This window comes from Grampus griseus (assembly GCF_964374135.1).
Source record: "Grampus griseus genome assembly, chromosome: 3".
Classification (NCBI taxonomy): domain Eukaryota; kingdom Metazoa; phylum Chordata; class Mammalia; order Artiodactyla; family Delphinidae; genus Grampus; species Grampus griseus.
Window position 1 is genome coordinate 49,321,175 of NC_139019.1, and position 13,501 is coordinate 49,334,675.

The following is a 13,501-nucleotide window of genomic DNA, read 5'->3' on the forward strand; positions in this document are numbered from 1 at the left end:
TAAAAAATACAGATATTCAGGGCTTACCCTCAAAGATTCTGAAACAACTGGTTTGTAATGGGCCTGGGTGGCTGTATTGTGAAAAGCTCTTGACATTCTGAGATGCAGCTAGGACTGAGGACAAATTGATTTAAACGACACATGTGAAGGTCATTTGTTAAAAGGACAGTGCCTGCTACAAGTTGTTGTTCAATTAATGATAGTGATGCTGGAGGAAGCGGAGGAAGATGATGAGAAAGAAGTACCAGTCTGCCTGGCAATGCCGTGAGACACAACATCCTCTTAGGCAAGGATGACATTACCCCTGCTTTCTGTCAGCTTATTCTTCTTAAAAATTGACTTCCCTTGTCCACCTAGTTGTAAATAGGTTCATCTATGTTTCTTGGGTTTTAAGTCCCTATTCATTCTAAGGTGCATCATCAAATTGGTAGTAGCTCTTTTTGAGGGAGAAGGGGGATCACGAGTGAAAGGCCCAATTAAATTTGCCTCTCATTACTAATCACATTCTGATTTCAGAAAGAGTAACATGTGGGAAAAGAATCTTGTAAAAATGAGAAAATAGCCGTTTGACTTTCCTTTCCTATTCAAGTCTGAAGGATCGTCACCTAGTGAAATTAGTCTAATTAATGTTGGGAGTCTCCAGGAAAGTATTTCTGTTTACAAGCAGTTTAATTAAATCACCTTATTCAGGGGGAAAAATTGATTTCCTCTCTCTGCATTTCAGTAAAGTCCAAATCAATCATCTCTAAGAAGTACCTTTTTCCAACTTCAAATATTGTGTATTAAGTTGTCAAAATGTTTTTGTCAGTAACCTTCAACCACCCTTAATGTGGAAAGTAATGTGGAAAGCTAGTACATATGTGAGCACAAGCTACTAAAGACACATAAAAATAAAACAAGCAGACTAAACTGTTGAATTAGTTACAAGTGTTCTTAAAGTACAACTAATCTACTGAGAAAAAGACGTTACATGTCACATACAGATTGAATTATATACTGGCTCACCAGATTAACAAAGTTCATTTATCTGATATGAAAACATAAGTTACATTTCAAATCTTGAAAGGTCTCATAATTTAGAAGTACTTTTTGATATAAAATTTCTCTTTCTCTCTCTTTCCCTCTCCCTCTCCCTCTCCTGTGGTGGAAATAATTGTGACCTCCATAGGATGTAAAATAACTCAGAAGCTAATACTGTATCTGTGAAAGGTATCATCTTATAAAATGAATTTTTTTATTAACCATTTGATCTCTTTCCTTCCCTGGAATAATCCCCTTTTACAGTTGTTCTTGTGTTTCACATATTATAATATTAGAAAAGTGACAGCTACTGGACTGTCTTTTTTTGAACTGTGTAGACAGACAAAATAAAGCCATCTGTCTCTTCAGCACCAGATAACTAGGTAAGGTATTTATTCTATCTCTGATAGTACAAAGAAGGCAGAGAGAATTTTAATACTTTTTTTTGGAAACACTAATTTTCTAGACATGCTCTTGTGTATTTGCTTTTAAGCAATCTCACCCCTACTGTAAATATAAAATCAGAATATCTAATAAACAACATCGTTACATACTTATTAAGTTTATGCTGTACCCTATCATCTCCATGTTATTATTCTTGAAGGGCACTGAAATTTAAGAGACTTGAACATTTGATGTAAGCTTTTATCATGAGTACTACAATTGAGGAAAGCAAAAAGAAAAGATGGTATCTATAAATTTTCTGCAAGCTACCTATTCTGAGAGCATCACCCCTGCCCTAGTTTTATTGACATATAATTGAGATATAATATTGTATAAGTTTAAGATGTACATGTTGATTTCATACATTTGTATATTGCAGAATGACTGCTACCATAGTGCTAGCTAACACCTCTAACACATCACATAATTACCATTTCTTTTGTGTGGTGAGGACATTTAAGATCTACTCTCGTAGCAACTTTCAAATATATAACACAGTATTATTAACTATAATCACCATGCTCTACATTAGATCTCCACAGCTTCTTCGTTTTATAACTGGAAGTTTGTACCCTTTGACCAACATCTCCCCATTTCTCCGAACCCCACCCCAGCCCCTGGTAACCATTTTTGTACTCTGTTTTTGTGAATTCAGCTTTTTTAGATTCTACATGTAAATGGTAGCATACAGTGTTGTTTTTGTTTGGCTTATTTCACTTAGCATAGTGCCCTCAGGTCTATCCATGTTGTTGCAAATGGCAGAATTTCCTTCTTTTTCATGGCTGCATAATATTCCATTGTACATATATACCGCATCCTCTTTATCCATTCATTCATTGACAGATGCTTAGGTTGTTTCCATGTTTTGGCTATTGTGAATAACGCCGCAGTGAACATTGGAGTGCAGATATCTTTTCAAGATCCTGTTTTCCTTCCTTTGGATGTGTACTCAGAAGTGGAATTGCTGGATCATATGATACCTCTATTTTTTACTTTTTGAGGAACCTGCATACTGTTTTCCATAGTGGCTACCCCAGTTAATATTCCTAAAAAGAATGGACAAGGATTCTTTTTCTCCACATCCTCACCAATACTTGTTATCTCCTGTTTTTTTGTTAATAGCCATTCTAATAGGTGTGAGGTGATGTCATACTGTGGTTTTAATTTGCATTTTTCTTTTGATTAATGACTTTGAACACCTTTTCATATGCCTGTTGGCCTCTGTATGTCTTCTTTGAAAAATGTCTATTCAGATACTCTGCCCATTTATTAATTAGATTGTTTGTTTTTGCTATTGAGTTGTATGAGTTTTTTATCCAGGCATATCTTGGAGATATTGTGAGTTTGGTTCCAGACCACCACAATAAAGCAAATATCACAATAAAGTGAGTCACATGAATTTTTTTGTTTCTCAGTGCATATGAAAGTTATGTTTACACTATACTACAGTCGATTAAGTGTGCAGTAGCATTATATCTTAAAAAAGTACATATTTTAATTAAAAATACTTTCTTGCTAAAAATGCGAACCATTATCCAAGCCTTTAGTGAGTCATAATCTATTTTGCAATATAACATCAAAGATCACTAATCACAGATCATCATGACAAATATAATAATAATGAAAAAGTTTGAGATTTTGCAAGAATTACTGAAATGTGACACAGAGACATGAAGTGAGGAAATGCTGTTGGAAAAATGGCAATGATAATCTTGCTCAGTGCAGTGTTGTCAGAAACCTTTAATTTGTAACAACAACAACAAAAAGCAATACCTGCAAAGCACAATAAAGAGAAGCACTATAAACAAGGTATGCTTGAATATGTAGGGCATTAGATCCTGCATGCCACAACTAAGACCTGAGGCAGCCAAAATAAATACTAAAAATATAAATAAGTAAATAAATATTTTAAAAATTGCAAATATTATAGGCAACCTCCCATTCAGTAGGTTGCCTTTTCATTTTGTTGATGGTTTCCTTTGCTGTGCAGAGACATTTTAGTTTTATATAGTCCTACTTGTTTACTTTTGCTTTTTTGCCTTTGCTTTTGGTGTCAGATCCCAAAAAAATCGTCAAGACTGATGTCAAGGAGTTTACTGCCTATGTTTTCTTTTAGGAGTTTTTATGGTTTCATGTCTTAAGTTCAAGTCTTTAGTTCACTTTGAGTTGATTTTTGTGTGTAGCATAAGATAGTGTTCGAGATACTTTCATTTGCAAATGGCTGCTCAGTTTTCCCAACACCATTTGTTGAAGAGGCTGTCTTTTACCCACTGTATATTCTTGGATCCTTTAACATAAATTAATTGATCATATATGCACGGGTTTATTTCTTGGCTTTCTGTTCCATTGATCTGTGTGTCTGTTTTTATGCCAATGTCATACTGCTTTGATTGCTATTGTAATATAGTTTGAAATCAGGAAGCATGATGCCTTCAGCACTGTTATACTTTCTCAAGATTCCTTTAGCTATTCTGGGTCTTTTGTGATTCCATTCAATTTTAGGATTGTTCGATTTCTGTTGAAAATGCTGTTGGAATTTTGATAGGGTTTGCATTGAATCAATAGATGACTTTAGGTAGTATGGATATTTTAACAATATTAATTCTTCCACTTCATGAGCATGGAATATATTTTCATTTATCAGTGTCTTCTTCAATTTTGTTTATCATTTTCCTAGAGTTTTAAGTGTACAAGTCTTTCACCTCCTTGGTTAAATTTATTCGTAGGTATTTTATACTTCTAGATGCAATTGTCAATAGGATTGCTTTTTAAATTTCTCTTCCTGATAGTTTAGTGTATAGAAATGCAAGTGATTTTTGTATATTGATTTTGTATCCTGAAATTTTATTGAATTCATTGATTAATTCTAAGAGTTTTTTGGTGGAGTCTTCAGTTTTCTATATATAGTATCAAGTCATGTGCAAATAGTGAAGTTTTACCTTTTCTTTACCTTTTCTTTTCTTATTTTTTTCCCTTTGCCTAATTGCTGTGGCTAGGACTTCCAATACTATGATGAATAAAAACACAGTGGTGAATAAAAGTGGCAAGAGTGGACATTGTTGTCTTGTTCCTGATCTTAGAGAAAAAACTTTTGGCTTTTCACCATTGAGTAGATGTTAGCTGTGCATTTGTCACATATGGGCTTTATTATGTTGAAGGTTGACCTACTCCTTTTTTTATTACTTTTGTATATCACTCTTTTTCTACATTTTGTGGTTTGAAATGAGCTTTTTATATAATTTTATTTTTCTCCTTTCTTAGCATACCTTCTTTTGATGGTATTTCCTCCCATTAAGTAGGTTGTCTTTTAGTTTTGCCAATGGTTTCCTTTGCTGTGCAAAAACTTTTAAGTTTAGTTAAACCCCATTTATTTATTTTTGCTTTTGTTTCCTTTTCCTGAGGAGACAGATTCAAAAAATATTTCCACAACTTATGTCAGAATGTTCTGCCTATGTTTTCTTCTAGGAGTTTTATGGTTTCCACTCATCTCTAGGTCTTTAATCATTTCAATTTTATTAATGTATATGGTGCGAGGAAATGTTCTAATCGCATTCTTTTACATGTATTTGTCCAGTGTTTCCAGCACCATTTATTAAAAAGACTGTCTTTATTCCATTGTATATGCTTGCCTCATTTGTCATAATTTAATTGACCATAAGTGTGTGGGTTTTTTCCTGGGCTCCCTATTCTGTTCCATTGACCGATGTGTCTGTTTTTGTGCCAGTACCATGCTATTCTGATTACTGTAGTTTTGTAGTATAGTCTGAAGCCAGGGAGTGTGATATCTCCAGCTTTGTTCTTTTTTCTCAAGATTGCTTTGACAACTTGGGGTCTTTTGTGGTTTGATGTGAATTTTAGGATTATTTGTTCTAGTTCTGTGAAAAGTGTCATGGGTATTTTGATAGAGATTGCATTAAATCTGTAGATTACTTTGGATAGTATGGACATCCTAACAATTTTCTCCCAGTCCATGAGCACAGAATAACTTTCCATTTATCTCTATCATCTTCATTTTCCTTCATCAGTGTTTTATAGTTTTCAGAGTATAGTTCTTTCACCTCCTTGGTTAAGTTTATTCTAGGTATTTTATTCTTTTTGATGCAATTTTAAACAGGATCATTTTCTTGCTTTCTCTTTCTGATAGTTTATTAGTGCATAGAAAACAACAGATTTCTATATATTAATCTTGTATCCTGCTACTGTATTGAATTACTTTATTGGTTCTAATAGGTGGGTTTTTGTTTTTGTTTTTTTTGTGTGTGTGTGTGGAGTCCTTAGGTTTTCTATATATAGTGTCATGTCATCAGCAAAGAGTGACAGTTTAATTCTTTCCTTCCAATTTGGATGTCTTTTATTTCTTGTCTGATTGCTGTAGCTAGGACTTCCAATACTATGTTAAATAGAAATTATGAGAGTTGGCATCCTTGTCTTGTTCCTGATTTTAGAGGGAAAACTTACAGCTTTTCACCATTGTGTATGATGTTAGCTGTGGGTTTGTCATAAATGACTTTTATTATATTCAGATATCTTCCCTCTATACCAACTTTCTTGAGAGGTTTTTATCATAAATAGATGTTGAATTTTGTCAAATGATTTTTCTGCATCTATTGAGATGATCATGTGATTTTTATTCTCCATTTGGTTAATGTGGTGTATCACTTGATTGATTTGCAGATACTGAACCGTCCTTGTGTCCCTGGAATAAATTCCACTTGATCATGGTGCATAATCCATTTTATGTATTGTTGAATTTGGTTCGCTAATGTTTTGTTGAGGATTTTTGCATCCTATCTGTCTTTCTTCTCCATCTGGTATTCCCATTATATCTATATTATACTTCTTGTAGTTGTCACACAGTTCTTGAATATTCTCTGCTGTTTTTCCCATCTTTTTCCTCTTTGCTTTTCAGTTTTGCAAGTTTCTATTGACATAGTCTCAATGTCAGAGATATTTTTCCTCTGCCATGTCTCATCTGCTAATATGCCCCTCAAAAGTATACCTCATTTCCATTACAGTTTTTTTATCTCTAGCATTTCTATTTGATTCTTTCTTAGAATTTCCATCTCTCTTGCTACATTACCCATCTGTTCTTCTATATTGTCTATGTTTTTCATTAGGTCCCTTAGCATATTAATCATAGTTGTTTTGAATTCTGAATCTGATAATTACAACATTCATGCCATACCTCAGTCTATGCTTTCTCTGTGTTTTCAAACTGTGTTTTTTACCTTTTAGTTTGCCTTGTAATTTTTTGTTGAAAGTCAGAAATAATTTACTGGGTAAAAGGAGTTGCTTTAAATATGCCCTTCGTGCTGTGGTGGTAAGGTGTGGGGGGTGGGGAAGCATTCTATAGTCTTATGATTAGGTCTCAGTCTTTTAGTGAACTTGTGTCCCTGGACTGTGAACTCCACTGGTGCTTCTCAGATTCCTCTCCCCTCCTTCTCCTCCACCTTAGGTGAACAGGATGGCTAGAATAGGCTAGAGTTGGGTATTTCTCTTCTCCCAGATCAGTTAGGCTTTCATAAAACTAGTAAAAAAGTTTCTCTTGAAGCCAGATTTTTCTATGAAGAACAGAATGCTTTGGTATATTTCAAAATGGTTGCTTTCCCCCTCCCCTGGCTGGAAGTTCTGAGGGCATATTTTCTCTGACTTTCACTGTGAGAACCTGTTAAGGCTTTTGGAGGTAAAACCCACAACAGTATGAGGTCTCCCAAATGACTGGGTCCCCTCAAGTTTTTAACTCTCAGACTTTTTCCACACTGAGCCTCCAGCAATTTTGCAGTTATAGTTTAGGTTTTCCTATGTTGGTGCTGTTTCCTAGGGAGGTTTCTGCTCTGGTAAGTTGTGATTCTCTGTAACCTCCTATTTGTCTCTCCAATCTTTGGAAGAATGGTTTGCTCTGTGACGTCACTTCTATGACAGATCTGAGAAGAATTGTTAATTTTTTAGTTTGTTCACTTTTTATTTGTTACGGCAGAGTGACAACTTCCAAGCTCCTTACATGCTGGAATGGAAACCAGCAGTCTCATATTGCCCTTTTAATACTGGGTTTATTCTTAGGTATTTAATATTTTTAAATTGCTATTGTAAATTGGGTCTTTCCTAGTATTACATATCCTACTAATATTGTTTTATACATGAAAGCTGTTACTTTCTATATGTTATTTTTTCCCAATCACCTTAATAAATTCTCTTATTGCTTGTAATAATTTTTCAGTAAAATCTATTGGTTTTCCAGGTGTACAATCATGCCAGTTCACCACCCAGCACAACTAGAATACAATTGAAAGGGTGGTTCCTGGGGTTGTGAAACATGGTGACCCTGCTAATTCATGTCACCTGAAGGAGAGATAATTTTGCCTCCTCCTTTACAATTTTTATACTTGTGATTTCTTCATCTTGCCTAATTGTATTGGCTAGTTCCTCCAGAACAATGTAAACATAACTGTAGAATTATTTACTGTCTTTACCTTATTTTTGACTTTAATGGGGAAACACCACTGTTGTTTCCTATTAAGTGTGGTGCTAGTATCATGGTTTTTTTTTTTTTTTGCGGTACGTGGGCCTCTTGCTGTTGTGGCCTCTCCCGTTGCAGAGCACAGGCTCTGGATGCGCAGGCTCAGTGCCCATGGCTCATGGGCCTAGCCGCTCCATGGCATGTGGGATCTTCCCGGACCGGGGCACGAACCCGTGTCCCCTGCATTGGCAGGCAGACTCTCAACCACTGCGCCACCAGGGAAGCCCACTAGTATCATGTTAAAGATATCTTGAGTAATTTCTATTTATTTAAAGTTTTTTAAAAATCAGGTGTAGGAGAGAATTTTGAGTACAATTGATATTTGAGGCAATGGATGTCATCATGATTACAAGAAAAGCATTTGTGTACATACAGAAAGGAAGGGATCATGGATTAAACCTGAGGAAACATCTGTATTTAGAAGGTGGAAGGAGAAAGAAAATATAGAACCAGTCCGAGGAGAGTCCAGGTCAACATAAAACTGGCTGATAGTGTTTTGAAAACTTTCTAGTATTATTTATAGAAACGTAAGCTATTTGTGCTTGGACAGAAGTCCCAGCAACCAGTAGAATAACAAAATTAGGATATTGCTTATTTGGTTTGGAAGAATAATGTATATTAGTTTTGTAGAATTTCTGTAGAAGTTATAAATGATGTATGAAATAAAAAAGTATCTCTATGTGCTGCAACATTGCATTCAGAGGCAATCAGACAGGTCTATTGAGCTCAAAGCCCAAGATGAAGTAAAATGAACTCCTTTGCTTCATATTCTGAAACATAGAACTATTTCTTGTTTTCCTAATGTTTCACAGAATTGAATCTCTTGCTCTGGAGACACCTCATATCAGTTCTGTTAACAACAACAAAAAAAGTGATTCTCAGTTGTGCAAAGTTTCCCTAGAAATGTTTCTGCATGAGGCATATTTCAGTGATGTTCTCTGAAGAAATGGTAGTTCACTAAGTTGGAAAGTGTAGATGGAAGTACCAGAATAATTGCATCACAAGCAAGATCTTACATATACTGGATATACATAAACATGTAAAATATAATAGTAAGGAAAGAATCCAGAGATTAGCTTAGTTTACCTTGAGAATATTCCTATTACTTGTCTTCCATTTTCCTTTTTTAGCTGATATTTATCTATCTAGGGGGTTTATTGATTATCTTAGAGATATTTTTTGACAGATAATGTAAAGTTACGGCATTATTATTTGAACTCATTCTTCTAATTGTGGGACTGTTGCTGGGCCCACTAGATGTTGATTTACAAGTCTGTTTACATGAGGATTTTCTTTTGGTGGAAGGAGAGAAGACCGAAGCAGAAGGGCACAGAGGTAATGGAAGAGAAGAAGCATGGAGAGTATTGCAGGGATTTGTCCCTATCTATCAACCCAGCCCCCAGTATTTCTACCAGAACTATATAAAGAAAAGGGCTGCCAGAATAGGCTATTTTTAAGAAACATTCTTTAAGATTCTGGGACACAGACATTGTGACATGGTGCCCAGAAGGTATGTTGGCCTTAGCCTAGTAGCTAAGAAAGAGCCCTGGAGAAATTTCCTTGACTTTAAACCCTTGCTCTCCAAATGTCTAGCTTCGTGACTTTAGACAAATTACTTCCCTAAGCCTCAGTTTCCCATCTCTATTAGTTTTCTGTAGCTGCCATGGCAAATTACCATAAACTCAATAAGCAACAGAAATTTATTATCTCAGTTCTAGAGGCCAGAATTCCAAAATCAAGTTGTCAGTAGGGGCATGCTCCGTTTAGGAGGCTCTGGGGGAGAACTTGTCCTTTTCCTGTTTTAGATTCTGGTGGTTGGTGGCATTTTTCAGAGTTCCTTGGCTCATGGCTGCATCATTCCAAGCTCTGCCTCTTTTTACATCCCTTTCTCTCCCCACCCCCTCCCAACCCCTTCTCTTTTTCTCTCTGGTGTATGAAATCTCCCTCTACCTTCCACTTATAAAAGACACTTATGATTGGATTTAGGACCCACCTAGAAAATCTAGGATAATCTCCCCACAGCAAGATCCTTGACTTAATCACATCTGCAAAGTCTGTTTTCCTTTATAAAATATCAATTACAGGTTCCAGAAATTAGGACCTGAAAAGTTGGGTAGCCATTGTTCAGCCTACTGCAATATCCTACGAAATGGTGATAATAAAAATGCCTACCTCCTAGTTGTGTGATAATAAAAGAGAAAACACAAGTAAAATATTTAGCATAGTTCCTTTCACACTATAAACATCAATAAGTGTTAGAGATTCTTCTCACTAAACTGTAAGCTCTTTGTAAAGTTACCATGTCCATTTTTGCACACCATCATAGCCCTAGTGATCAGCACAGCGCTACCACAATAAATATTTGTCAAAAGAAGTATATTAAAAGGAATATTTTTCTCACATTTGTTACCTCAAAATGTATCTTGGGCACATTGAGGAATCTGTGGGATAGGGGTGGGATAGGGAGGGTGGGAAGGAGGGAGGGGTGGTATAGGGAGGGTGGGATAGGGAGGGTGGGAAGGAGGGAGATGCAAGAGGGAAGAGATATGGAGATATATATATGTATAACTGATTCACTTTGTTATAAAGCAGAAACTAACACACCATTGTAAAGCAATTACAGGGATAGGGAGGGTGGGAAGGAGGTGGGATAGGGAGGGTGGGATAGGAAGGGGTGGGATAGGGAGGGTGGGAAGGAGGGAGATGCAAGAGGGAAGAGATATGGAGATATATATATGTATAACTGATTCACTTTGTTATAAAGCAGAAACTAACACACCATTGTAAAGCAATTATAATAAAGATGTTAAAAAAAATTCCCATGGAAATTATCAAACAAAAAAAAAAACGGGAAAAATTTTTATCAATATGGAAAATTAGTTATGTGGGGGCTTATGCTCATACCATAAATTTGAAGAACATTGCAAAAGAGGAGTAATGAAGAGATACTGATTGGATATTAATATATTATAAAGCAATACCTCCTAAAATATTGGATATATACCCTGTGCTGTATATTACATCTTTATATCTTAGTTATTTTATGCCTAGTAGTTTGTGTCTCTTAATCCCCCTTCTTGCCCCTCCCCACTCTTCTCCTCACTGGTAACAACTAGTTCTCCATCTCTGTGAGTCTGTTTCTGTTTTATTATATTTGTTTAATAAAAACATTTTTATTTTAGATTCCACATACAAGTGAAAACATATGGTATTTGTCTTTCTCTGACTTATTTCATTAAGCATAATACCCTCCAGGTCCATCCATGTTATTGCTAATGGCAAAATTTCATTCTTTTTATGGCTGAGTAATATTCCATATATATATATATCTCACATCTTCTTTTTCCATTCATCTATTGATGTGCACTTAGGTTACTTCCATAGCTTGGCCTTATAAATAATGCTGCTATGAATATTGGGGTTCATATATCTTTCAAATTAGTGTTTTTATTTTTTTGCATATATACCCAGACAGAATTGCTGGATCATATGGTAGTTCTATTTTTAATTTTTTGAGGAACCTCCATACTCTTTTCCACAGTGGCTGTACCAATTTATGTTCCCACAAACAGTGTACGAGGGTTCCCTTTTCTACACATCCTTGCCAACACTTGCTATTTGTGGTCTTTTTATTGATAGCCATTTTGACAGGTATGAGGTGATTCTCATCATGGTTTTGATTTGCATTTCCTTGATGATTAGTAATGCTGAGCAACTTTTCATCCATCTTTATGTCTTCTTTGGCAAAATGCCTATTCAGGTTCTCTGCCCATTTTTAAGTCAAGTTTTTTTTTTTTTGATGTTGTGTATATGAGTTCTTTATATATTTTGAATATTAACCCCTTACCAGGCATATCATTTGCAAATATCTTTTCCCATTCAGTAGGTTACCTTTTTTTGTTGTTGATGGTTTCCTTCATTCTGCAAAAACTTTTAAGTTTGATTAGGTCTCATTTGTTTATTTTTTCTTTTGTTTCCCTTACCTGAGGAAACAGATCCAAAAAAGGTATTGCTAAGACCTTTGTCAAAGAGTGTACTGCCTATATTTTCTTCTGGGAATTTTATGTTTTCAGGTCTTACATTTTGGTCTTTAATCCATTTTGGGTTTATTTTTGTATATGGTATAAGAAAATGTTCTAACCTCATTCTTTTACAGGTAGCTGTCCAGTATTCCCAGCACCATTTATTGAAGAGACTGTCTTTTCCTCATTGTGTATTCTTGCCTCCTTTGTAGTAGATTGACCATATGTGTGTGAGCTTATTTCTGGGCTCTCTATTCTGTTCCGTTGATCTATGTGTCTGTTTTTGTGCCAGTACTATTGTGATTTGATTACTGTAGCTTTATAGTATATCTGAAGTCAGAAAGCTGATACCTCCAGCTTTGTTCTTCTTTCTCAAGATTGCTTTGGCTATTTGGAGTATTTTGTGGTTCCATATAAATTTTAGGATTATTTGTTCTAGTTCTGTGAAAAATATCATGATATTTTGATAGGATTTACATTAAATCTGTAGATTACTTTGGATAGTATGGAAATTCTAACAATTTTCTTCCAATCCATGAACACAGAGTATCTTTCCATTTATCTCTATCATCTTCATTTTCCTTCATCAGTGTTTTATAGTTTTTAGAGTATATGTCTTTCACCTGCTGGGTTAAATTTATTCCCAGGTATTTTATTTTATTTTTTGATGTGATTGTAAATTGGGATTGTTTTCTTATTTTCTCTTCCTTATACTCTGTTATTAGTATATGGAAAAGCAAAGGATTTCTTTATATTAATCTTGTATCCTGCTATTTTATTGAATTCATTTATTAGTTCTAATAGTTTTTTGGTGGATTCTTTAGTATTTTCTATATATACTGTCATGTCATCTGCAAATAGTGACAATTTTACTTCTTCCCTTCCAACTTGGATGCCTTTTATTTCTTTTTCTTGTCTAATTGCTGTGGCAAGGACTTCCAATACTATGTTAAGTAGCAATGATAAGAGTGGGTATCCTTGTCTTGTTCCTGATTTTAGAGGAAATTTTTTCTGTTTTTTTTTTTACTGCTGGGTATGATGTTAGCCATGAACTTTTCATATATGACCTTTATTATATTGAGATATCTTTCCCCTATACCAACTTTGATGAGAGTTTTTATGATAAATGGTTGTTGAATTTTGTCAAACACTCTTTTGCATCTATTGAGTTGATCATGTGATACTTATCCTGTGTTTTGTTAATGTGGTGTATCACATTGATTGATCTGTGCATATTGGACTGTCCTTGCAACCCTGGAATAAGTCCCACATGATCATGGTGTATGATCCTTTTTATTGTTGAATTCAGTTTGCTAATATTTTGTTGAGAATTTTTGCATCTATGTTTTTTAAAGATGTTGGCCTGTAATTTTGGGGTTTTTTTGATAGTGTCTTTCTCTGGTTTTGTTATCAGGATATTACTTACCTGGTAGAATGAGTTTGGGATTGTTCCCTCCTCTTAAATTTTTTGGGATAGTTTAAGTAGAATAGATATTAA